The sequence below is a fragment of the Lynx canadensis genome, chromosome A3 (genome assembly GCF_007474595.2).
Source record: "Lynx canadensis isolate LIC74 chromosome A3, mLynCan4.pri.v2, whole genome shotgun sequence".
Classification (NCBI taxonomy): domain Eukaryota; kingdom Metazoa; phylum Chordata; class Mammalia; order Carnivora; family Felidae; genus Lynx; species Lynx canadensis.
This window is the reverse complement of record NC_044305.1, coordinates 43,607,824-43,633,241: the sequence shown is the minus strand read 5'-3', so window position 1 is coordinate 43,633,241 and position 25,418 is coordinate 43,607,824.

Here is a 25,418-nt window from a genome sequence, read left to right as displayed (position 1 = left end):
TGCTGAGATTGTTTAAATCATGAACAGGTGTTGGGTTTTGTCAAATGCTTCTTCTGCACCTATTGCTATGATAACGTGATTTTTTTAGCCTGTTGATGTGATGGATTAGAATAACTGATTTTCAAATGTTGAATCAACTTTGTATATTTGTGATATATCCCACTTGGTCATTGTGAATAATTCTTTTTATACATTGTTGGACTTGATTTGCCTTTTTTTTTTAATTTGAGAGAGAGAGAGATGGGGGGTGGGCAAAAGGAGGGAGAGAGAATCTTAAACAAGCTCTGTGCTGAGCACAGGGCTCAATCCCACAACACTGGGATCATGACCTAAGCTGAAATCAAAAGTTGAATGCTCAACTGACTAAGCCACCCAGGTGCCCCTGATTTGCCAATATTTTTGAGAATTTTTGCATGTATATTCATTTTGATCTGTAGTTTTCTTGTAATGTCTTTGGTCTTGGTATAGCATAATGCCAGTCTCAGAGAATAAGTTAGGAAATATTCCCTCTGCTTCTATCTTCTGGAAGGGATTATAGAGAACTGGTATAATTTCTTAAATGTTTGATAGAATCCACCAGTTAATCCATCTGAGCCTGGTACTTTCTATTTTGGAAGGTTATTAATTATTGATTCAATTTGATAAATTGATTGATTCAATAGATATAGACCTATTCAGATTGTCTATTTCTTTTTGTGTGAGTTTGGGCAGATTATGTCTTTCAAGGAACTGGTCCATTTCATTTGGGCTATTGAATTTGTTGGCAGAGTTGTTTATTATATTCTTTTATTATCCTTTTAATGTCCATGCCATCTGTAGTGATGTCCTGTCTTTTATTTCTGATACTAGTAAATTGTGTCTTATTTTTTCCTAGTTAGGCTTATTGATTTTATTGATCTTTTCAAAGAATCAGCATTTGATTTCCTTCATTTTCTCCATTGAATTTCTGTTTTAAATTTCATTAATTTTTGCTCTTATTTTTATTATTTCTTTTCTTCTGCTTACCTTGGATTTAACTTGTTTTCCTCTTTCTAGTTTCCTAAGGAGGAGGCTTAGATTATTCATTTTAGATCTTTCTTCTGTCCTAATATGTACATTTAATGCTATAAATTTCCCTCTAAGTACTACTTTCACTGAATCCCACAAAATCTGCAAAGTTGTGTTTTCATTTTCATTTAGTTAAAAGTATTTTTTAACTTCTCTTGAGATTTTTTCTTTCATTCATGCACTGTTTAGAAGTGTGTTGACTTTTTAAATTTTTTTCATGTTTATTTTTGAAGAAAAGAGAGAGACACAGCATGAGCGGGGGGGGTGGGGTGGTCAGAGACAGAGGGAGACACAGAATCTGAACGAAGCATACTCCAGGCTCTGAGCTATCAGCACAGAGCCCAACACGGGGCTCAAACTCACAAACTGTGAGATCATGACCTGAACCAAAGTCAGACTCTTAACGAACTGAGCCACCTAGGCGGCCCTAATCTTTTAAACTTCTTAAGGTGTGCTTTATGGCCCAGAATGTGGTCTATATATTGGTGAAATTTCCATGTGAACTTGGAAGAATGTATATTCTGCTGGTGTTGGATGAAATGATGTATAAGTGTCAATTATATCTAGTTAATTGATGGTGTTGTTTAGGTCAATGATACCCTTACTGCTTTTCTGCCTGATAGATCTGTCCATTTCTCATAGAGTGGTTTGAAGTCCCCAACTATAATAATGGATTCAAATAGTTCTCTTTGCAATTCTGTCAGTTTTTGCCTCATGTAGTTTGACATTCTTTTGTTACATGCATATATATGCACTAGGGATCCTAATGTCTCATTTATCACTATGTAATACACCTCTTTGTCTCTGAAATTTGCTTGCTTTGAAATTTAGTCTGTCTGAAATTAATATAGCAACTCCAAGTTTCTTTTGATTAGTGTTAGCATGGTATATCTTTCTCCATCCCTTTGCTTTTGATTTATGTGTGTTTATATTCAAAGTGTGTTTCTTTCTCTCTTTTTCTGGCTTTATTTTTTTTTAATTAAAACAAAATAAAAACCTTGTATCCAAGCTGACCTTCAATAGATCTCAATGAAAGAGCTACTCTGCTTATCTATGAAACCTGGACCTAGAAGCAGGTCATCTATGAATGGTTTACCGCCAGGTTCCCCAGGAACCTGCATTGTGTGAGGGGCAAGGCAGTGGCCCCCTTTCTGTTCCCGCCCAGTTTCCAAGGACTAGGAGCTTTCCTCACTGGACTGGTCCCAATGCAGTGTGGGACACGTCATGCCAGATAGGGTGTGTTTCCTATACACAACATACATTTGGGTCTTGTTTTTTGATCCATTCTGACAATCACCAACTGAAAGAGGTGTATTTTGATCATTGACATTCAAAGTAATTATTGACATTGATATAAATATTGCTATATGGATTAATACCTAACCATGTTTGTTACTGTTTTCAATTCATTGACTTTGTTCTTTGTTCCTTTTTTTGTCTTCCACACTTTTTGCCTTTGTGGTTTTAATTATTTTATACGATTCCGTTTTCTCACCTTTCATAACATATTCATTACACCTCCCTTTTAATTTTTTTTCTTTTTATTGGTTGCCCTGGAGTTTGCACTATACGTGTATAACTAATCCAAGTCTACTTCCAAATGACACTATGGTATGCTGTTTCACAGGTAGTGCAAGTACCTTATAATAACAAAACATTCTCAATTCCTTCTTCCAATCCCTCATATCATTGCTGTCATTCATTTCATTTGTATAATCATTGTCTATGAACTTCGTAATTGCTTCTCAACTTTTCTCCACCTCTTTACATGGTATAGGATGGTTAAAAGGGCCTGAAGTTGGATATTTCCCTTTTTCCAGATTGGTTAGGTTCTAATAAGACCCCAATAGGCTCTGGTAAAATATCTTCTGTTGAGTGCAAACGGTGTTGAGAAGAACAGAATGCTCTTGGGTTTTCAAAGTGACTCTTCCGGTGGGAAGCCTGAGAGGATTTTTTTCCTTCTTCACCATGAGAACTTGTAGAGCTCCTAGATGTAAAACGTGCAAAAACTTGGGGGACTCTCAAATGAGCAGGTCTTCCTGAAGTTTTATGTCTCAGACTTGTCTACGTTAAGCCTCCAGAAAATCATCAATAATAGTTCAGGTTTTCCTACCAGAGAACTGGTTTCCATGGAGGATTTTGCTTGGGGGTTTCTATACCAGTAAGTTATGATTCTCTGTATCCACCTATCTCTCCAATTTTGGGGGTACCAGTTTGCCCTGGTACCTCAATTCTCTGATGAATATAAGAAGAGTTTTTGATTTTTCATCTTGATTAGATTTTTGCTGGTTTTTTAGATGGAGTAAAGACTTCTAAACTCCTATGTACAAACCAGAAACCAGAAAGATAATTTTTTCAAAGGTAAAATTATTATTCTTATACAGTTATAAAATGACTACACATCAAAAATTTACTTAACTCATCAATTAATGAGGGAACTAGTGAGATGCTATAATCAGCTCAAAAGAGAATTTAAAAAACACCCACATATATAAACAATCAAAAATGCTGAAATGAATCTATAAGCAGATGCAAAACTGGCCAATACCCACTGAGCAATAATTAATTGCATGGACAGCTGCATGAACTGAAATTAATTGACACTATTTATATTTCTATGGACAAAAATAATTTGAATTACTATAGTTTTGCTATAATGTATAGAGCTGTAAGATAGTTTGAAAGCAATGAAAGGCTAAAATAGCCTGGAAGAGTGCCCTAGACAGCATAGCCAATGATCTTCTTCACCAATTCCAAAATCTTCCACAAATTTTCCTGGCACAAGTGAGCCAGACCAACTGTTGCTATTTTCCTGTCACTAGTCTTAATTTCTATTTCAAGTACCCAGTCAGCCTAGATAGCAGAAACTTTATCTCAGTCAACTTGTGGTTACTTTCCAGGGATGGCAATTAAGTTCTGGGGGAACTAAGGTTGGTGACTTTACTGGGAAAGGTCCATCTGGTCTTCAGTGTCATTCCTCCACACTGAAGAGTCCTAAGGTAGACATCAGTCCATATACATTGCCATGGAGCTATCCCTTGTTCCCATCAGTGGCTCCTTCATGTCTAGAAATTCTTGATGCTATTTCAGTGCCCATTAGGAGTACAGAAAAATTCATCCTCTGGGACTGTGCCATGTTGAAGTGTATGAAACTCTATAAAGGGCATTTAAAGCTTTGCCTGCCCAGACACTAGCATTGCCATTTTTACCCTGGGACTTGCCATCCTTCTGAGCCCCACTCTGGCGTTAGAGTCCAAGGCCACCCTGTTTATGTAGTCTACACAACCATCAGAGGGTGGGGGTATCTATCAGCTTCCTAGGACATGGCTTAGAAAATAGGACCAAGAATCCTCACTCTCTGTGAGCCTTCTCTCCTCTCCTATCCTGGAAATCCCTTTCTAGTCTAAGAGTGGGAACAACTTGCTCCTCTCATGAAGTATTCTCCTGAATATTTTACCCATTGGGGGAGTCCTTCCCATTCTCTAAAATATTAAATCTTCAAAATTCAAGAGACAAAAAGAGAGATTTCTTAATCTTTTTATTTTTTGCTACCCCAGTTCTTGCATGAGTGCATAGAGCTAGCTCCAGAAGGGAAGATAAATACACAGGAGGAGAGATATTGGTTATTATTTCAAACATATTACCCCATCATCCATGTATGACTTTCAGAGTACAGAAACTATATCTGAGGTACTTCTGATTCCCATAGCACCTAACACAGTGTCTACCCAGAGTAGCCACTTGATATGAGTCAATGAATGTGGTGTTTAGCACAGAGGCTTTTAACTAATGTCCATTTTCCAAAAGGAAATCAATGGACATTATGGTTTAGAGAACTAGCTGTGGAGTTGGACAGATGGGGGTTCAAAAATTTTATTTCCTAGTTGTGAGAATGTAAACAAGCTATATACCTTTGCTAAATCTCAACCCCCTTACTTTAAAATGAGGAAAACAGACCATAATTCACAGGGATATTATGAAGACTAAATGAGATGCTAAATGTTATACACACTTAGCACAATTCCTGGCATATAGTAGGTGTTCAATAAATGCTGGTTATTTTTAGTTATCACCATTACTTAGACTCTAGTTATTTTACCCAGGATCTTCCCTGCTCAGATAGTCTGTAATAGTGGGTTCCTATAGCAAAGTGGTGGCTACTGCTGTGGAAAGCAGGGATGGCATCATTATATTCACTGTCACCTTATCCAGATGAGACAAGCTTTTGGCGGGCTCCCACAGGTGAAAAAGTGCAACAGCTGCTGTGGCGTGGCAGCATTGGAGACAAGGAAGTCTGTACATCAATCTCACCATGGGTCACAGACACAGACAATCTTGCCACCTGACTGGTCAGAGGTCCCACGCAGTAGCAAACTGCAGTGGGTGCAGCCACCAAAACCCATGAAATGTTCTTGAAGCATCCACCTGTTCCTAGAAAAATGGCCAGTTCTTTCTTTTTTTAATGTTTATTTATTCTTAAGAGAGAGAGAGCAAGGAGGGGAGGGGCAGAGAGAGAGGGAGACACAGAATCTGAAGCAGGATCCAGGCTCTGAGCTGTCAGCACAGAGCTCAACACAGGGCTCAAACTCATGAACCACAAGATCATGACCTGAGCTGAAATCAGACACTCAATCGAATGAGCCACCCAGGCACCCCGAGAAATGGCCAATTCTTGAGATTAAAATTGGGGCCCTAGCCAACATGAGTTACAAAGGGACCTAAATAATGAATTATTTATTTCCAATTTGAGGGGAAAAAATTAGGCTTAGCTCTCAGATATTTTTTTTTAGTTTAGTTCTTTATTTTGAGATAGAAAGAGCATTAGCGAGGAAGGGGCAGAGAGAGAGAATCCCAAGCATGCTCTGTGCCACTGGCACAGAGCCTGATGCAGGGCTCAAACCCAAGAACCACGAGATCATGACCTGAGCCAAAACCAAGAGCCAACTCCTTGACCGACTGAGCCACCCAGGCACCCCTCTCAGATATTTCTTGCTAGCAAAATCCAACCACTGAGATATGACTATGGTAAAATTAACCCTTTCTTAGATCAACTAGGTAAGATAGAAAGCTGAAACCAGAGCAATGGTCCTTAAGCTTCAGCATGCATACAAATCACTGGAAAGACTCTTCAAAATATATTTTGTGGGGCCCCACCCCTAGAGTTTTGGATTCCATAGGTCTGTGACATAGGGCCACTAAATTTGCTAGTAAAAATATATGACTCCCAGTTAGATTTGAATTCCAGTTAAACAGTCCCAAATATTACAAATATTCAATCCTAAATACTGCATGGAACATGCTTATACAAAAAAAAAAATCATTGCTTTTTATCTGAACAAATCATTGTTTATCTGAAGTTCTCACTTAACTGGGCAACCTGTATGTTATCTAGCAACTGTACTGGGGTGGTCTGAACCTGTGCATATCTAACAAGTTCCCAGGTGATACTGTTGTTGCAGTCTGGGAACCATACTTTGAGAACTGCTAGACAACTCAGACGTGCCTTCAGAACTTTCCAATTCAACCCTGAATACTAATGGTTAGGGCTTCCCACTCTGGAGGTACATAGATACCTTCAGGTGGTACCAAAAGCCTAGGTAAAGAAAGTATCTTCATCAGCTCTTGGTTGTCTTGGTGAATGAGAAGTGGATCTTACTATCTAACCATTTAACCCGAGTGGTTATAACAATTTCAACGACAAAGCTAATACTCTTGAGATGATGGAAGTTTGATATTTCTCAGCTAAGTTTGTGCAGACTGCCATGGAAATTGGCACTGCTGGCTTTGACAGGAAATACTGAATTCCTAATAACACAGAGTTGTTCCTTTGCACTTGGAAATCAATCCTTACCTTAGCTTCCTGTTGCAGCAACTTTCTGATTGCTACATGGCCTCTTTGTTCTCCCTTTGCTCAAGATTACAGGTGCTGAGAGAGGTACATGTGCCTGGTAAGTAATTCTTTATTTCTGATGGTCAAGCAGTTGTTTGCTCTTTATAATCAGGTCCAAGCCCGTGAGTTAGACCTGCAGCTTGCTATGGGGATAATTCTTATCATTTATCTTCCAGGCAAGTGATTGGTTTTTCTCATTAAATGTGTTTTTAAATGTACAAACCATATGTAGAGAGTGAAACACTTAATGGAAAGAACCAAAAAGAATACATTCAAGTGAAAATAACAAGTATTCATCTAGTAACAGTTATATATACAGGTTGTGTTCCATGTTGTGACAATCCTGTCTTCTCTCCTTGTATTTCTATCAGTGAAGGTCACTGGCTTTAAGACCACCAGCTCTGGGTTATCCAGCCAGAGATGCCAATGTAATTGGCCTACATGTGGCCTGACCAAGGGGAGCTTTAAAAGCTCCTCAGATGAGGGAGGAGCCAAGATGACAGAACAGCATGGAAATTTTTTGTGTCTTGCGTCCATGAAATACAGCCAGACCAACACTAAACTATCCTACACACCTAGAAAACTCATTGGAGGATTAACACAACAATATGCACAACCTGAACCACAGAATTCAGCAGGTACATGGTACATGGTGGACTTGGGGAGAGAGAAGCCGGCAGTGGGCAGAGGGCTGCCTTTGCAGGTGGAAAGAGGAGACTGGAGCAGGGGAGAACACAGGAAAGGCACCCCTCCCCAAAAACAGCTGGAGAAAAAGTGGAAAATTGAAAACAGCTGCAGGGACTAAACCAAAAAGGGAGAAAGGAGAAAGGAGAAAGGGGAGGGTTTAAATTCCATTAAGGCTGTAAACAAGTGGAGCAAAGTCTGCAACTCCGCAGCTCAATACCTGGTGGTGCTCTGGTGGGAAGGGCGAATCCCCAGTAATAGAGTGGGGTCCGGGAGGTTCTCAGGCCACACAGGGAAAAGTGGTTCCACTTCTGGAAGGACATTTGGTAGAGACTGTTGAAGCTACCTGGTCCCAGCAGACCCTAGAAAATGGCCACATTCACTGGTACTGGAACAAGGTCATTAAAGGTGAAGCCTGGTACCAGATGTGTGTTGTGGTTTTCCATAATCCCTGAAAAGCTGCTGCTACACTATCTCGCAAACTTTTTCTGGGGCAGGCTGGTACCTGGCTGCAGTCTCAGGGCACCGGCAGCAGCAGGGTTCAGCAGGCATTCCTGGGTGCAGCCAGCATTCAGCTGTTGCTTGGTGAGATCCTCCTGCAGAGGGGCAGAACGGGTCAAAGCCGCAGTCCTTCAGAAGTAAGGGGCCGGGGAAAACAGTCTCATCTGAGACAAAACTCAGGAGAGAGGTACTGCCTGGGGCTTGGTCACAGACAGTGAAGAAGCGCGCAGTGGATGAAAGCTGAAGACAGAGGACGGGTGCATGATTGATGATCGGAGAGAACAGAGTTCCTATACTAGAGACTGGGTACCTGGGTGACACCATTTTCACCACTCCCACCCATGCACATATGCACCTATGAGTGCTGCAACAATCCACCCCAGTAGGCTAGCAGCACCATCTAATGGAGAACGGAGCTGTTATGAGCCCCGCCCAACTGGGCCAACTTCCCTCTTCAAGAACACAAGTCTCACCGCCTGCTTAGATTATGGACTATAAAGTGCTACATAGACTGACTTCTAAGGGAAAGTGAAGTGATTTCACTCCTATCTCAATCTGTTAGCAGGTCCATCTATTCAATTTTCTTTCTTTTCTTTTCCTTTTTTTCCCTCTTTTATAGTATTCTTTTTCTTGAATACAGAGAGAGAAAAAATTCATTTTTATTTTCAATTCTTATTAAAAATATTTTTCTTTAACTTTTTTTACTATATTTTTTACTTTTGTGTAAACTTTTTCGAATTCTATCTTACTTCCATCATTCTATTTTAGTCTACTTTGGTGTATTCACCTTTTCAAAATTTCAAATGATTTCCTTGTTTTCTTTTTTCTTTTTTTTTCTATTTTTCATTTCTTTTCTTTTTCTTGAATGCAGAAAGTGAAAAATATTATTACTTTCAATTTCTATTAAAATATTTTTCTTTAATTTTTTTACTATATTTTTTGCTTTTATGTAAATTTTTTCAAATTCTATTTTACTTCCATCATTTTATTTTAGTCTACTTCAGTGTACTCAGTTTTTCAAATTCTCAAACAATTTCCTCCCCCCTCCCTTTTTTTCCCTCTAATCTGTCAAACCACTTTCAATACGCAGACCAAAACACACCTAGGATCTAGCATCATTTATTAGATTTTGTTTGTGTTTGTGTGTGTGTTTAATTTTTTAATTTTAATTTTTCTACCTCATTAACTCCATTTCTCCCTTCAAAATGACAAAGTGAAGGAATTCACCCCAAAAGAAAGAGCATGAAGAAACGACAGCCAGGGGTTTAACCAACACAGATACAAGCAAGATGTCTGAACCAGAATTTAGAATCACGATAATGAGAATACTAGTTGGAGTTGAAAATAGGTTAAAATCCCTTTCTGCAGAGATAAAAGAAGTAAAAAATAGAGTGAAATTAAAAATGCTATAACTGAGCTGCATCATGGATGGATGCAGTGGTAGCAAGGATGGATGAGGCAGAACAGAGAATCAGTGATATAGAGGACAAACTTATAGAGAATAATGAAGTAGAAAAAAAGAGGAGGATTAAGGCAAAAGAGCATGATTTAAGAATTAGAGAAATCAGTGACTCATTAAAAAGGAACAACATCAGAATCATAGGGGTCCCAGGAGAGGAAGAGAGAGAATTAGGGGTAGAAGGGTTATGTGAGCAAATCATAGCAGAAAACTTTCCTAACCTGGGGAAAGACACAGACATCAAAATCCAGGAAGCACAGAGGACCCCCATTAGATTCAACAAAAGCCGACCATCAACAAGGCATATGATAGTCAAATTCACAAAATAGGCAAGGAGAGAATCACGAAAGCAGCAAGGGAAAAAAAGTCCCTAACCTACAAGTGAAGACAGATCAGGTTTGCAGCAGACCTATCCACAGAAACTTGGCAGGCCAGAAAGGGGTGGCAGGATAATTCAATGTGCTGAATCAGAAAAATATGTAGCCAAGAATTCTTTATCCAGCAAGGCTGTCATTCAAAATAGAAGGAGAGATAAAAGTTTCCCAGACAAACAAAAATTAAAGGAGTTTGTAACCACTAAACCAGCCCTGCAAGAAATTTTAAGGGGGACTCTCTGAGGGGAGAAAAGATGAGGGGGAAAAAAATATATATCTCAAAAGCAACAAAGACTAGAAAGGACAAGAGAACACCACCAGAAACTCCAGCTCTACAAGCATCATAATGGCAATAAATTCATATCTTTCAGTACCCACTCTAAACGTCAATGGACTCAATGCTCCAATCAAAAGACATAGGGTAACAGAATGGATAAGAAATCAAGATCCATCTACATGCTGTTTACAAGAGACCCACTTTAGACCTAAAGACACCTTCAGATTGAAAATAAGGGGATGGAGAACCATCATGCTTATGGTCAACAAAAGAAAGCTGGAGTAGCCATACTTATATCAGACAATCTAGACTTTAAAATAAAGACTGTATCAAGAGCTGCAGAAGAATATTATATCATAATCAAGGGGTATATCCACCAAGAAGACCTAACAATTGTAAACATTTATGTGCCAAATGTGGAAACACCCAAATATATAAATCAAATAATAACAAACATAAAGAAACTCATCTATAGTAACACCATAATAGTAGGAGACTTCAACACCTCACTCACAGCAATGGACAGATCGTCTAATCAAAAAATCAACAAGGAAACAATGGCTTTGAATGACACACTGGACCAGATGGACTTAACAGATATATTCAGAACATTACATCCTAAAGCAGAAGAATGTACATTCTTATTCAGTGCACATGGAACATCCTCCAGAATAGACCACATACTGGACACAAATCATCCCTAAGTATGTACAAAAAGATTGAGATCATACCATGCATATTTTCAGACCACAACACAATGAAACTCAAAATCAATCACAAGAAAAAACTTGGAAAGATAACAAATTCTTGGAGACTGAAGAACATCCTACTAAAGAATTAATGAGCTAACCAAGAAGTTAAAGAGGAAATTTAAAAGTATATGGAAGTCAATGAAAATGATAACACCACAACCCAAAACATCTGGGACACAGCAAAGGCGGTCATAAGAGGAAAGTATATAGCAATCCAGGCCTTCCTAAAAGAAGGAAGAAAGAACTCAGATACACAACCTAACCTTATGCCTTAAGGAGCTGGAAAAAGAACAGCAAATAAAACCCCAAGCCAGCAGAAGACAGGAAATAATAAAGATTAGAGCACAAATTAATGCTATCGAAACCAAAAAACAGTAGAACAGATCAATGAAATCAGAAGCTGGTTCTTTGAAAGAATTAACAAAATTGATAAACCACTAGCCAGTTTGATCAAAAAGAAAAAGGAAAGGACCAAATAAATAAAATCAAGAATGAAAGAGGAGAGATCACAACCAACACAAAAGAAATAAAAACAATAATAAGAGAATATTATGAGCAATTATATGCCAATAAAATGGGCAATCTGGAAGAAATGGACAAATTCCTAGAAACATATACACTACCAAAACTGAAACAGCAAGAAATAGAAAATTTGAACAGACCCATAACCAGTAAGGAAATCGAATTAGTAATCAAAAATCTGCCAAAAAACAAGAGTCCAGGGACAGATGGCTTTCCAGGGGAATTCTACCAAACATTTAAGGAAGGGTTAACACCTATTCTCTTGAAGCTGTTCCAAAAAATAGAAAGGAAAGGAAAACTTCCAAACTCTTCCTATGAAGCCAGCATTACCTTGATTCCAAAACCAGACAGAGACCACACTAAAAAGGAGAACTATAGACCAATTTCCCTGATGAACATGGATGCAAAAATCCTCAACAAGGTATTAGCCAACCGGATCCAACAATATATTTAAAAAAATTATTCACCACAATCAAGTGGGATTTATACCTGGAATGCAGGCCTGGTTCAATATCCACAAAACAATTATCGTGATTCATCACATCAATAAAAGAAAGGACAAGAACCATATGATCCTCTCAATAGATGCAGAGAAAGCATTTCACAAAATACAGCATCCTTTCTTGATAAAAACCTTCAAGAAAGTATGGATAGAAGGGGCATACCTCAAAATCATAAAAGCCATATATGAACGACCCAACGTTAATATCATCCTCAGTGGGGAAAAACTGAGAGCTTTCCCCCTAAGGTCAGGAACAAGATAGGGATGTCCACTCTTGCCACTGTTATTCAACATAGTATTGGCAGTATTAGCCTCTGCAATCAGATAACACAAAGAAATAAAAGGCATCCAAATTGGCCAGGAGGAGGTCACACTTTCACTCTTTGCAGATGACATGATACTCTATATGGAAAACCCAAAAGATTCCACCAAAAAACTGCTAGAATTGATTCATGAATTCAGCAAAGTTACAGGATATAAAACCAATGCACAGAAATCAGTTGCATTCCTATACACCAACAATTAAGTGACAGAAAGAGAAATCAAGGAATCAATCCCATTTACAGTTGCACAAAAAAACATAAATACCTAGGAATAAATCTAACCAAAGAGGTGAAAAATCTATATACTGAAAACGATAGAAAGCTTATGAAAGAAATTGAAGAAGATACAAATAATGGAAAAAGATTCCATGCTCATGGATTGGAAGAACAAATATTGTTAAAATGTTAATACTGCCCAAAGTAATCTACATATTCAATGCAATCCCTATCAAAGTAACACCAGCATTCTTCACAGACTAGAACAAATAATCCTAAAATTTGTACAGAACCAGAAAAGACCCTGAATAGCCAAAACGATCTCGAAAAACAAAACCAAAGCAGGAAGCATCACAATCCCAGACTTCAAGCTATACTACAAAGCTGTAATCATCAAGACAGTATGGTACTGGCACAAGAACACTCAGATCAATGGAACAGAATAGAGAACCCAGAAATGGACCACAAACGTATGGCCAACTAATCTTTGACAAAGAAGGAAAGAATATCCAATGGAATAAAGACAGTCTCTTCAGCAAGTGGTGCTGTGAAAACTGAGCAGAGACATGCAGAAGAATGAACCTGGACCACTTTCTTACACTATACACAAAAATAAACTCAAAATGGATGAAAGACCTCAATGTAAGACAGGAAGCCATCAAAATCCTTGAGGAGAAAGCAGGCAAAAACCTCTTTGATCTTGGCTGCAGCAACTTCTTACTCAACGTGTCTCTGGAGGCAAGGGAAACCAAAGCAAAAATGAACTACTGGGACCTCATCAAAATAAAAAGCTTCTGCACAGTGAAGGAAACAATCAGCAAAACTGAAAGGCAACTGACAGAATGGGAGAAGATATTTGCAAATGACAAAATCTATAAACAACTTATCAAACTCAACACCCAAAAAACAAATAATCCAGTGAAGAAATGGGCAAAAGACATGAATAGACACTTCTCCAAAGAAGACATCCAGATGGCCAATCGACACATGAATAAATGCTTAACATCACTCATCATCAGGGAAATACACATCAAAACCACTGTGAGATACCACCTTACACCTGTCAGAATGGCTAACAGTAACAACTCAGGCAACAACAGATGTTGGCGAGGATGCGGAGAAAGATCTCTTTTGCAGTGTTGGTGGGAATGCAAGCTGGTGCAGCCACTCTGGAAAACAGTATGGAGGTTCCTCAAAAAACTAAAAATAGAACCACCCTATGACCCAGCAATTGCACTGCTAGGCATTTATCCACGGGATACAGGTGTGCTGTTTTGAAGGGACACATGCACCCCCATGTTTATAGCAGCACTATCAACAATAGCCAAAGTATGGAAAGAGCCCATATGTCCATCAATGGATGAATGGGTAAAGAAAATGTGGTATATATATACAATGGGGTATTACCCAGCAATTAAAAAGAATGAAATCTTGCCATTTGCAACTACGTGAGTGAAACTGGAGGGTATTATGCTAAGTGAAATTAGTCAGAGAAAGACAAAAATCATATGACTTCACTCATATGAAGACTTGAAGACAAAACAGATGAACATAAGGGAAGGGAAACAAAAAGAATATAAAAACAGGGAGGGGGACAAAACAGAAGAGACTCATAAATATGGGGAACAAACTGAGCATTGCTGGAGGGGTTGTGGGAGGGGGGATGGGCTAAATGGGTAAGGGGCACTAAGGAATCTACTCCTGAAATCACTGTTGCACTATATGCTGACTATTTGGATGTAAATTTTAAAAAATAAAAAATAAAACAACTTAATTAAAAAAAAAGCTCCTCAGATGATATAATCACTTTAGGAAACTATTGAACAGTGTTTATTAAAGTTGAACAGGGTCACCTGAGTGGCTCAGTTGGTTAAGCGGTAACTTCAGCTCAGGTCACGATCTTGCAGTTCATGAATCAAGCCCCGCATTGGGCTCTCTGCTGTCAGTGCAGAGCCTGCTTCGGATCCTCTGTCTCCCTCTCTCTCTGCCCCTCCCCCGCCTCACACATGGTCTCTCTTGCTCTCTCTCTCTCTCTCTCAAAAATAAACATTAAAAAATGTTTTTAAATGTTAAAGTTTGACATACAGTCAGTTCTTGTTTGGGGTAGTTATGTTCTATAAAGTCATGATTAACGCTGAATTAGTAAATACTGAACCACTGTTGTTGGGGGAATGAGCCTCTGGTCATAACATTTTTGTCAACCAATACATAACCTTTTTTTATGTGTGTTTCTGTTTAAAGAAATCTTATATATATTGTTGATTCATTAGCATTGAACTCATGGCCAATGGCACTATCACTCATGCCTGAATGAAACTTATCTAACACATATTTTTTTCATAAGGCACATCACAGCCTCTAGATCTTAGAAACACAGACAGCTCTTCAGCATTTGGCTTGGGGCCATTTTAAATATTGAAATTACCAACAAAAGCACAAAAATGCAAAAAAAAAAAAAAACCCCACAAAAACAAACCCCAACCAAAAAACAATGTGACTCTAAATATCTAGTGAAAAGGACAGTCGTTTTCAGAATGAGATATGAAACAAGAAGGCAGAGAGTTTCCTTGTTTGATCTCAGCTGGGAAGAGCAACTCAAATTTTCTGCCGCTCTGCACATGCCCACAAATGACTGCCAAAGTGCATGGGTACTGACTTTAGGGCTACAAATATATTCTAGTAAATAGGCAAATTCATAATACAGAATCTATGAATATTGAGGATTGGCTATACCTCTGCCCTCAGACCCAGCAAACCACTCCACTCCTGGAGAAATGAGAGTGTATCTCCACCAGAAGGTAAGTACAGAATGCTCAGAGCAGCTCTCCTTACAACAGTGCAAACCTGGAAATAACTCAAACTCCCATCAACAGGAAAATGGATAATGCATGATATAATCATGCAACGGAATACTAATTGGCAATATAACCAAGCTAGTCACCAATGCACTCAGCAACATGGATTAATCTTAAAATCATTCAGATGAGCAAAAGACTACATACTTTATATAAAATACAAGATCGGGAGAAATTAATCTGTGGTATAGAAAATGGAATAGTGGCTACCGTTGGAATATTAATGCAAAGGGATATAAGATCTCTTCTGGTGTTGATTAGGATAGTGGTTACACAAATATATATGTATGGAAAAATCCATCAAGCTGCACACCTAAGATGTATGCACTTCACTGTATGTATGATAGACCTCTACCTCAATTAAAAAACTAAAAAGCTGCCAAGATGACTCCAATGTGCAGCCAAACCAAGGAATCACTGCTGAGCCCCATCAGTGCCCTGGCCATCCCCAGTTACACTGCCAGTTCCACCCTTAGTATCATAACAGCTTGCAGGATGCTCTACACACAGTCCCAACCTTTTAAAACCAGAGGACAAAGGATAGCTGGAAGGGAACTCAGAATCCATCTACTGCCAGAATGGCTAATTCGTTTCATCTTCAATGCTAACTAACTTAGTTCATTTGTTAATGGCTGCCTGGCATTCTGGATTCAGAAGATTCTGAGCCTGCATCCAAACACAGTAGGCGAGAAGTTGTACAATCAATTAGCAGTGTCTGGCTTGTGCCTGGGTGAGGAGAGATGCATACACTTACCATGTATTTGCCACCAATCTAGTCCAGTTCTCCCCTTTGTCACATGAAGATCCATAGAAATGATTTGTCCAGGCTCATGCTGGTAGTCAGAGGCAGAGACATGATTAAACCTAAGTGTTCTCTGAGCAGCCAATTAAGATATAGGTTTATCACCCTAAGAGATGCCAGGGGAGATGCTGGGAAGGATGAGCATGAAGAATGAAGAACCAGCGGGGCACCTGGGTAGCTCAGTCATTTGAGAGTCCACCTCTTGATTTTGGCTCAGGTCATGATCCCAGAGTCGTGGGGAGCCCCACATCGGGCTCCATGCTCAGTGTGGAGCCTGCTTAGGATTCTCTCTCCTCTCCTCTCCCCCTCTCCCCCAACTCATGCTTTCTCTCTCCCCCTTTCTGAAGAAAAAAAAAAGAAGACAAAAAAAAAAAAAAGAATGAAGAACCAAAGTATGATCTTAACTGCACTAAAGATGCAGGCCATCCATGGGCAAAGACCATGAAATTGCCTCCTGAATATTCAAGGAGTTTGAAAAGATACTAGTACAAACATCCAACTTCTGTTTCAAACCTTGTGCCCATTCACTTATTCATAACTCTTCAGTAAGCATTTTAATAGAAAGGGGATTGGTATGAATGTTCTTTGCAATCCATAATATGCTTTACAAATGTTGGCTTTTTTTTTTATAAAAATGCTTTTTAACAGTCCTAATAAATACCCACCACTTACCCATTCCTGTGCTAGAAGTTGTGGGAAATGTGACAACAGCTGGAGACACAAGTAGTTGAGTAACAAAGTGTAATAGCAGGACCTAGATTAGTGACACCACTTAGCAATTAATGCTGTTGAACCATACACCATCACCGAAGTCTGTTTTTCTAGCTGCTAAATGGGTTTTACATGAGTCCCCCACTTCACAGGATTGCAGGAGGGATTGAATGAATTGTGAAATCACTTTGTACATCAGAGTCATACTTTCATAGACAGAAGATTCCCAAGTCAAGCCATCAGGCCAAAATGATGTAGGGTCAAAACTGGCTAAAGGCTAGGGCACCTGGGTGGCTCAGGTCATGATCTCCTGGTTTGTGGGTTCAGGCCCCACATTGGGCTCTGTGCTAACAGCTTGGAGCCTGGAGCCTGCTTCAGATTCTGTGTCTGCCTCTCTCTCTGCTCCTCCCTGGCTCTCTCTGTCTCTCAAATAAATAAATAAATAAATAAATAAATGTTTAAAAAATGTTCAACTGGCTAAAGGCTGATAAATGTTAGTTACTGTTTAGCAATGCCTTAAGGAGTTGTCTTGCTCCTCTACCATGCTATGCTGGTCCCCTGGCTAACCAGATAGTCCAACTGTAGCTGGACTAGAGAGGGGTCCCAGTCCATGTGGGGCAGATTGCCTCTGAGCCCGCATAGCCTTAAAATTCTGGCTTGGAGAAAAATATAGTCTAGAGCAGTAGTTCTCCATCTTTAAACACTGGGACAGCTTTAAAAGGATTCATGTCTGGGTTCTAGCCAGCGTTTTTTAGTTTCCCAGGGGATAGCCACTGTGCAGTCAAAGCTGAGAACAACAGATACAGTGATCTTTAAGAAATTGTGAAGAAGCCTAACAGTATCAATTACACCGATGAAGGAAGGGGTATGCTCCATGCCAGGGGCAACAGAATGGTCAGGGAAGTTTCAGAGGTGGAGATCTGCAGGGCCAAAGGTGCCCTCGTGGTCTAGTAGACACCGACATGGCGAATGAGCCTGGAGAGGCACAAGGCATCCTGAGGGCCATTTTGGGGCGAAACTTAGGGAGAGTCAGGACTCAGGGAAGGATCAAGGTAAGATTTTCAGTGGTTTCCCTGATAGGCCTTAGCATCAACCATCATTTCCAGCCCCAGCACTATAACACAGCCCAGTCCCTCTTCATGGGTGTATAGCCCAGGCTGATATCAAAGAGGGAATGCCAAGATATCCTCACATGAAGAACAGAATTCTTCACTGGATAAATGGCTTTCACACACAGAGGCCCATCCTTCCAATGGCCCATTGAGGCAGCTGGGAAAGACATGATTATCCTTAGTTTACAGACAAGGAAATCAAGGCTCAGAGGTTATGAGATGTCCAAGGTCACAAAGTCAGGAAGGGGTTGAGTTGGGATTCAAACCCAGATTCCCTAACTCCCAGTGTGGGCTTTTTAAATTATCATTAACAACAACATATAGTATTTATTGGGCATTTATGTGTTCCAGGTGCATGCTACATTTTATATCAATTATATCATCTTATCCTCCAATTACTCTAAAAAGTATGTATTAGAATTATCATCTTATGAATGAATAAACTGAGATTTAAGGGTTTAAGTAACTTGTTCAAACTCAAGTCAGGACCAGAGCTGGGTGGAACAGAAAGTGCCTAAGGGACATAACATTACTGTCTCTACCCCATCTCTTCATTCCCCAGCTGCCTCTGAATCTAAGAGGCTAGGGATGAGAGCAGAATTCTTATCCTACACAGGCCCTGAGGCCAGAGCTTAGACTTGATATGTGGGCATATCTATCACCTTCCATGTGCATAGACCTGTCCTCAAGGCACAAATGAATAATCTGTGTGAGAGAATGTACAAAGGAGATCTGATTCCACCAGGCTATGGCACGTGAATCCTCACTCAATATAAAACAGAGATCCTACTTGATGACTTCCTTTTAAATTCCTACTCTACAAAATAATCAGTCCTAACATCAGACATCATATCCCTCTCGATAGGGAGCACTGAGAATGACATACATCAATTCTGGGGTGTTCCTCCCAAAAGCACATTCAACTAAATCTAATCATGAGAAACATCAGACAAACCCAAATTGAGGGACATTCTACAAAATAACTGGCTTCTACTCTTAAAAATGTCAAGGTCAGTGGGGCATCTGGGTGGCTCAGTCGGTAAAGCATGCAACTTCGGATCAGGTCATGATCTCGTGTCTGTGAGTTTGAGCCTCGCATCAGGCTCTGTGCTGACAGCTCAGAGCCTGGAGCCTGCTTCAGATTCTGTCTCCTTCTGTCTCTGCCCCTCCCTGGCTCATGCTCTATCTCTCTCTGTCTCTCAAAAATAAATAAACGTTTAAAAAAATTTTTTTAATGTCAAGGTCAAAAAAATACCAAGGTCATCTGTGAAAGTCAAACAAAGATTGAAGAACTGTTCCAGATTAAAGGAGTCTAAAGATGCATGGCAGTTATATACCATACATTATCCTGGATGGAATCTGAATCAGAAAATGTTTCTTTTGATGTAAAGGATACTATTGAAATTTGAGAAATTTGAATAAGATCTGCATATTAGCCAACAGTATTGTATCCATGTTAACTTCCCTATTTGGAGAAATGTATCGTGGTTATGGAAGAGAATTTTCATGCTTTTTTTTTTTTTTTTTCAACATTTATTTATTTTTGGGACAGAGAGAGACAGAGCATGAACGGGGGAGGGGCAGAGAGAGAGGGAGACACAGAATCGGAAACAGGCTCCAGGCTCTGAGCCATCAGCCCAGAGCCTGACGCGGGGCTCAAACTCCGGGACCGCGAGATCGTGACCTGGCTGAAGTCGGACGCTTAACCGACTGCGCCACCCAGGCGCCCCAAGAATTTTCTTGCTTTTTAGGAAATGTATACTGACAGGGCAGAGAGAAAGAGAGAGAGGAAGTCAGAAAGAGAGAAAGACAAAGCAAATGTATAAGACAAATGTTAACATTTGGGGTAAAAGGAGTTTTTTGTACTATTCTTGGGAGCATTGGGCCTTTATGAGTAAATATGGCAGAATCTTCAGTCCTTCTGGGGAACCTCTGAGACTGTGTGAACATGCGTGAAACTTGCATCATTGGCAGGGAAGGAAGCAGGGGTATTACCCACCAATATGTGCTCTTTTGTTAGAATTGTTTCTGGGCATTGACTTCCCAACACTTTCAGTCTGCCCTGTTTGTGGACAGACCACACACCTGTAACCAGAAGCCCTGAGGCAGACACAAGAAGCCATGATATGTACAAGAACTGCCCACAAGTGACCTCTGGGTGGGCTGAGAAGATATGGACAGGGTACCTACAGTGTCCATTAGAGTAACCCAACCTAACTCTTGCCCTTCATGCAGAAGATCCCCCACCCAGCCTTTTGTCACCTGTCACTGACTTTGCGTCAGGCACAGAACCCAAAAACACACGTAAGCATGAGTTTGAGTTGATATCCATGTTCTTCTGGAAAACAAAGACGCAGGTGCTACAGAACAAAGAAATGGGGGGCCCTGGATGGACACAGAGGAAGTGTTTTCAGTGTGGGTTTCCCCAAGCAAAGTTTGGGACTTTCCAGCTAGGGTAATTGGAACAAAGCTGTTCCAATACAGGATACCAGGTTCACTGCTTGAAGCTGGGGTGGGGCTTCTGAGGAGACTGCCCAAAAGAAAGTAGCCCGCTGCTGCCTGGGATTATGGCTTTTAGGGCTGAAGGAGGTAGAAAAATTTGAATCCACCTTGATTCCAGGAACCAAATCAAACCACCTGCTTCCTTAAAAGCAGACAGTTCACCAAAGAGCATACATAGATGAAAGCAGATATTGAAAAGCATGTGATGAAAAGATGTTCAACACCATTAGCCATAAGAGAAATGCAAATCGAAACTGCCGTGAGATATCACTGCAAACCTAACAAAATGTCAAAAAAAAAAAAAAGAAAGAAAGAAAGAAAGAAAAAAGAGTGACAACATCAAATGTTGGCAATGATGTGGAGAAACTGGATCACATAGCTGGTAAGAATGTGAAATGGCATATCCATTCTGGAAAACAATTTGAAAGCCTCTTATAAAACTAAATATGAGGGGCGCCTGGGTGGCGCAGTCGGTTAAGCGTCCGACATCAGCCAGGTCACGATCTCGCGGTCCGTGAGTTCGAGCCCCACGTCGGGCTCTGGGCTGATGGCTCAGAGCCTGGAGCCTGTTTCCGGTTCTGTGTCTCCCTCTCTCTCTGCCCCTCCCCCGTTCATGCTCTGTCTCTCTCTGTCCCAAAAATAAAAAAAAAAAAAAAAAAAAAAAAAAACTAAATATGAAATTACCATATAATCCAGAAAGTGTACCCTTGGGCATTTATCCCAGAGGAATGAAAATTTATGTTCATACAAAAATCTGTACATGAATGTTCACAGCAGCTTTATTCATAATAGCCAAGAGCTGGAAATGGCCCAGATGTACTTCGACATGAATACTTAAACTGTTCATGGAATGTATTCACAGTAAAGAAGGATGAACTACTGATACACACACCAACTTGGACAAGTTGGAGATACGTCTCCAGGAAATCATACTGAGTAAAAAAGTCTGACCTAACAGTTACATACTGTACAATTCCATTATGGCAATGGAGAACAGACTAGTGTTTGCCAGGAAGTGAGGACAGAGGTTTGGGGCCAGGGAACGGAAGGAAAATGGGTATTGCTGTAAAAGAGCAACATGAGAGATCTTTGTGGGGATGGAAATGCTCTGTATCATAACAGTAGTGGTGAATACACAAAACTACCCGTGATCAAATTACTTAGAACTAATTACACATACACAAATGAGCACAAGTAAAACTAGAAAAACCTAAACAAGATGGGTGAGTGGGTAGGTTGTATTGATATTAAAATCCTGATTGCAATAGTGTACCATAATTTCACAAGGCATTATCACTGCGGGAAACTGGATAAAGGGTTACACAAAATTTCTCTGCATTGTTTCTTACAGTGGCATGTGAATCTACAATTACCTCAAAATTTTAATTTTAATTTTAAAAAAGATATGAAAAAAGAAAAGATGCATATAGAAAGACTGATTGAAAATCTTGTAAATAAAAAAGAAACAGTCATGGGGGAAAGCACACCAGTGGGATAACCTCAGCTGGTTATAACCTTGCGCAGACTCATAAATGAGTGAAGTGAGATGACCAGGGACTATAGTGAGCAAGAGTGGACACGTCCTTTCTAAAGAGGCATTCACTATGCTCCTCCAAGACGTTTTTGCCAAGCAAGGGGGCAGGCCCAGGGCCACCAGATTTTTCCATTTTTCTAGAAAAGGTAAAATGTGAATTTTAATAAGAAATCTTCCCATGTTTAAATGTTGGGAACTAATTAAAAAGTTCCTAAATGCTGTTCAGGTGAAATAAAATATAACTGAATTGTAGTCACACTTCAAGCAACCAGTTTTTGATCTTTAGCCAATCCCCCCCTTCCCTCCACTTCATCTGACTAAGTTCTACTCATTACCCAGGACGGAGTAAAGGCTCTATCTCCTCCTTGGCCCTTCTCTGAGTCCCACTCAGGGCTAAGTGCTCCTCTGTACCTATATAGCCCACCTCCACCTCCTCATCATTCTGTTTCCCTCTATCAGAACTATCCCACTATATGGACATGCCTGATGACCCAAGAGCTCTGTACAGCTAACCATGGCCACCAATAGATAGCCAATAGGTCAGCTAGGAATGTGCTAATCTGGGCTAAGGAGCTTTGATGATCCTGGCTTGCCTTGCTTGTGTCCATGAGTTAACTGAGGGTCAGCTGATCAGGTTGGCCTCAGCTGGCATGGCTCTACTCTATATGTCTCTTATCCTCCTCCTGAAACCAGAGGGCTAGCCTAGGCATGTACTTATGACAACAGCAGAGGCAAGAAGGAAACATAGGCCTCTTAAGGCCTATGCTTAGAATTGGCATATTGTTATTTCTACCACATTCTATCATCCCAAGCAAGTCCCATAATCTAGCCAAAGTCAGTGGTTGAATAAATAGACTCCACCTCTTTAGTGGGAGGGGCTAAAAATCAAATGTGAAGGGGATAGATTAGATACAGGGTGGGATGAAGAATTAGGGCATTAATGCAATCTACCCAAGTGCCTGTGGTTAGGAACCCTGTCTTCCTCATTTTGTATCCTCAGAGCTTATCATTGTGCCAGGTACACAGCATGTACTTAATAATTGTTTTTGAGTTCAAGAGAGGAAGAATGAATGAGTACACAAATAATGCTTTCTTTTATGGATGAGGAAACGCTTCCAGTGAGATGGAACGACTTGCCCAAAGTCACACAGTTCATGGCAGATTCATGAATAGAATCCACATCTTTTTGGGGCACCTGGGTGTCTCAGTAGGGTAAGCGACTGACTCTTGATTTTGGGTCAGGTCATGATCTGGCAGTTTGTGACTTGGAACCTCACGTCAGGCTCTGCACTCTCAGCACAGAGCCTGCTTGGGATTCTCTCTCTCTCCCTCTGCACCTCCACTGCTCACTCTCTCTCAAAATAAATGAACATTAAAAAAATTTTTTAAAAAGAAAAGAATCCACATCATCTCTTTCCACCATCACAAGATGCTTGGTGATGAAACCATCATGACATGGCACTCACCCCTCTGTACACTGGGTCTGCCAAAAGCTGGTGTCTGAGGTGGACACATAGAGGCCAGCTCAGAGCCCTTACATAGCAGGGTCCTGTTGGTACAATTGCCGTAATGTGAATCCATCCAAGGTGTGCGTCTGCCTAGTTCCTGCTAACCTCTTGCATACAATGGGAAGAAGAGACACTTGCTCCAACAATAGATAGAACACAGAGCCAGATGTCTCCCGCATCACTGTCATCTCTCTGCCTTACACGCTAATCTCCCCATCGGGGGGTTGGAGGAGGCTGCTATTTCTGGGAAGTTTCCTGCAGTTTGATGCTTGTGTTTCTAATCGCTACTGCCACTTGCTGGCATCCCCTTTGGTATATTAAGAGTTTATTTCATGGGAATTTCATGCATAGTTGCATCCTGAAGCTGCTTAAAGGGAAAGGTGGGGTTTTATTCCCCTGGAAAACTAGAGCCCTTTTCTCCCTTCAGAGGAACTGGAAGGAATGGCTTCATCAGTTGAGGAAGTGGATCTAAAACATTAAAAAAAAAAAAAAACTCCCCTTGGCAAAGAAGAAAGCTTTCAGCCAAATCTTTCACTGCCTATACATGAGGAGTAAGGAAGAGTGACCAGGGTATAAGGAGTGACCCAGCTCTGCAGTTTTTCTTTGCTGCTGGTTAAGAAAATCAAGTTCTAGTAATTGGCTGTTTCAAGAGATGACTGTGTGACCTGAGAAAAGCTACCTGACCTCCCTGCAGGCGAGTTGCAATCTGTAGAACAAAGGAGGTGGCTAAATGTGTGCTTGTCAAAACCACACTTAAATCCCCAGAGGTACACCTCAGATCACCTGGCTGGGGCCTGGAAATCGAGCTCCAATACTTGTGCTTTCAAATACACATACACACACACACACACACACACACACACACACACACATATATATGAGCATCTGGGTGGCTCAGTCAGTTGAACGTCCAACTTCAGCTCAGGTCATGATCTTGCAGTTCGCAGATTTGAGCCCCGTGTTGGGGTCTGTGTTCACAGCTTGGAACCTGGAGCCTGCATCAGATTCTGTCTCCCTCTCTCTCTGCCCCTCCCCCACTTGTGCTCTCTCTCTCTCTCTCTCTCTCTCCTCTCTCTCAAAAAAATAAACATTATTTTATTTTATAAAATAAATAAATAAATAATATTTATTTTATTATTATCTCTCTCAAAATGAATAAACATTAAAAAATGTTAATAAATATTTTTTTTAAAAAAATACAGATACACCATAAGTAGAACTCAAGTTTCCATGAATCTTTAGGATAAACCACAAGACTCACTGGTGCTCGGTGAGCTGTTTCAGGACACTCTCCCATTCCCAAATGTGACTTTCTCCTCTACTAACGTTAGAGGGTGCTTGACAGAAAAGTGCAAGAAACAACAAGATCACCATTTGTTCCAACGTTGAATCAAGCCTATGAATCAAGAGAAAATCAAATAGCCAAACTCTCACTCTGGGAAGGGTAAATAAATACAACCACTTTCAAATACCAAACACTGTTCAGCAGTTTCTTATAACTGCCTATAACCCACCAATTCCTCTCCTTGTTAGCCAAAGGAAATGAAAACATATGCCAACACAAACACTTATACATGAATGTTTAAATAGCCAAAGGCTAGAAACAACGCAAATGTTCATCAGCAGGAAAATGGGCAAGCTACATTCCATCCCAATAATGGAATACTCCTCAGCAATAAAAAGATGTGAGTCATAATATGTGCAATAACTCGAATGCTATGAACTGAATGCTAGTGTCCCCTAAAAAATCCTATGTTGAAATCCTAATGCCCAATGTGATGGTATTTGGAAATGGGACATGTGAGAGGTAATTAGGTCCTGAGGGTAAAGCCCTCATAATGGGATTA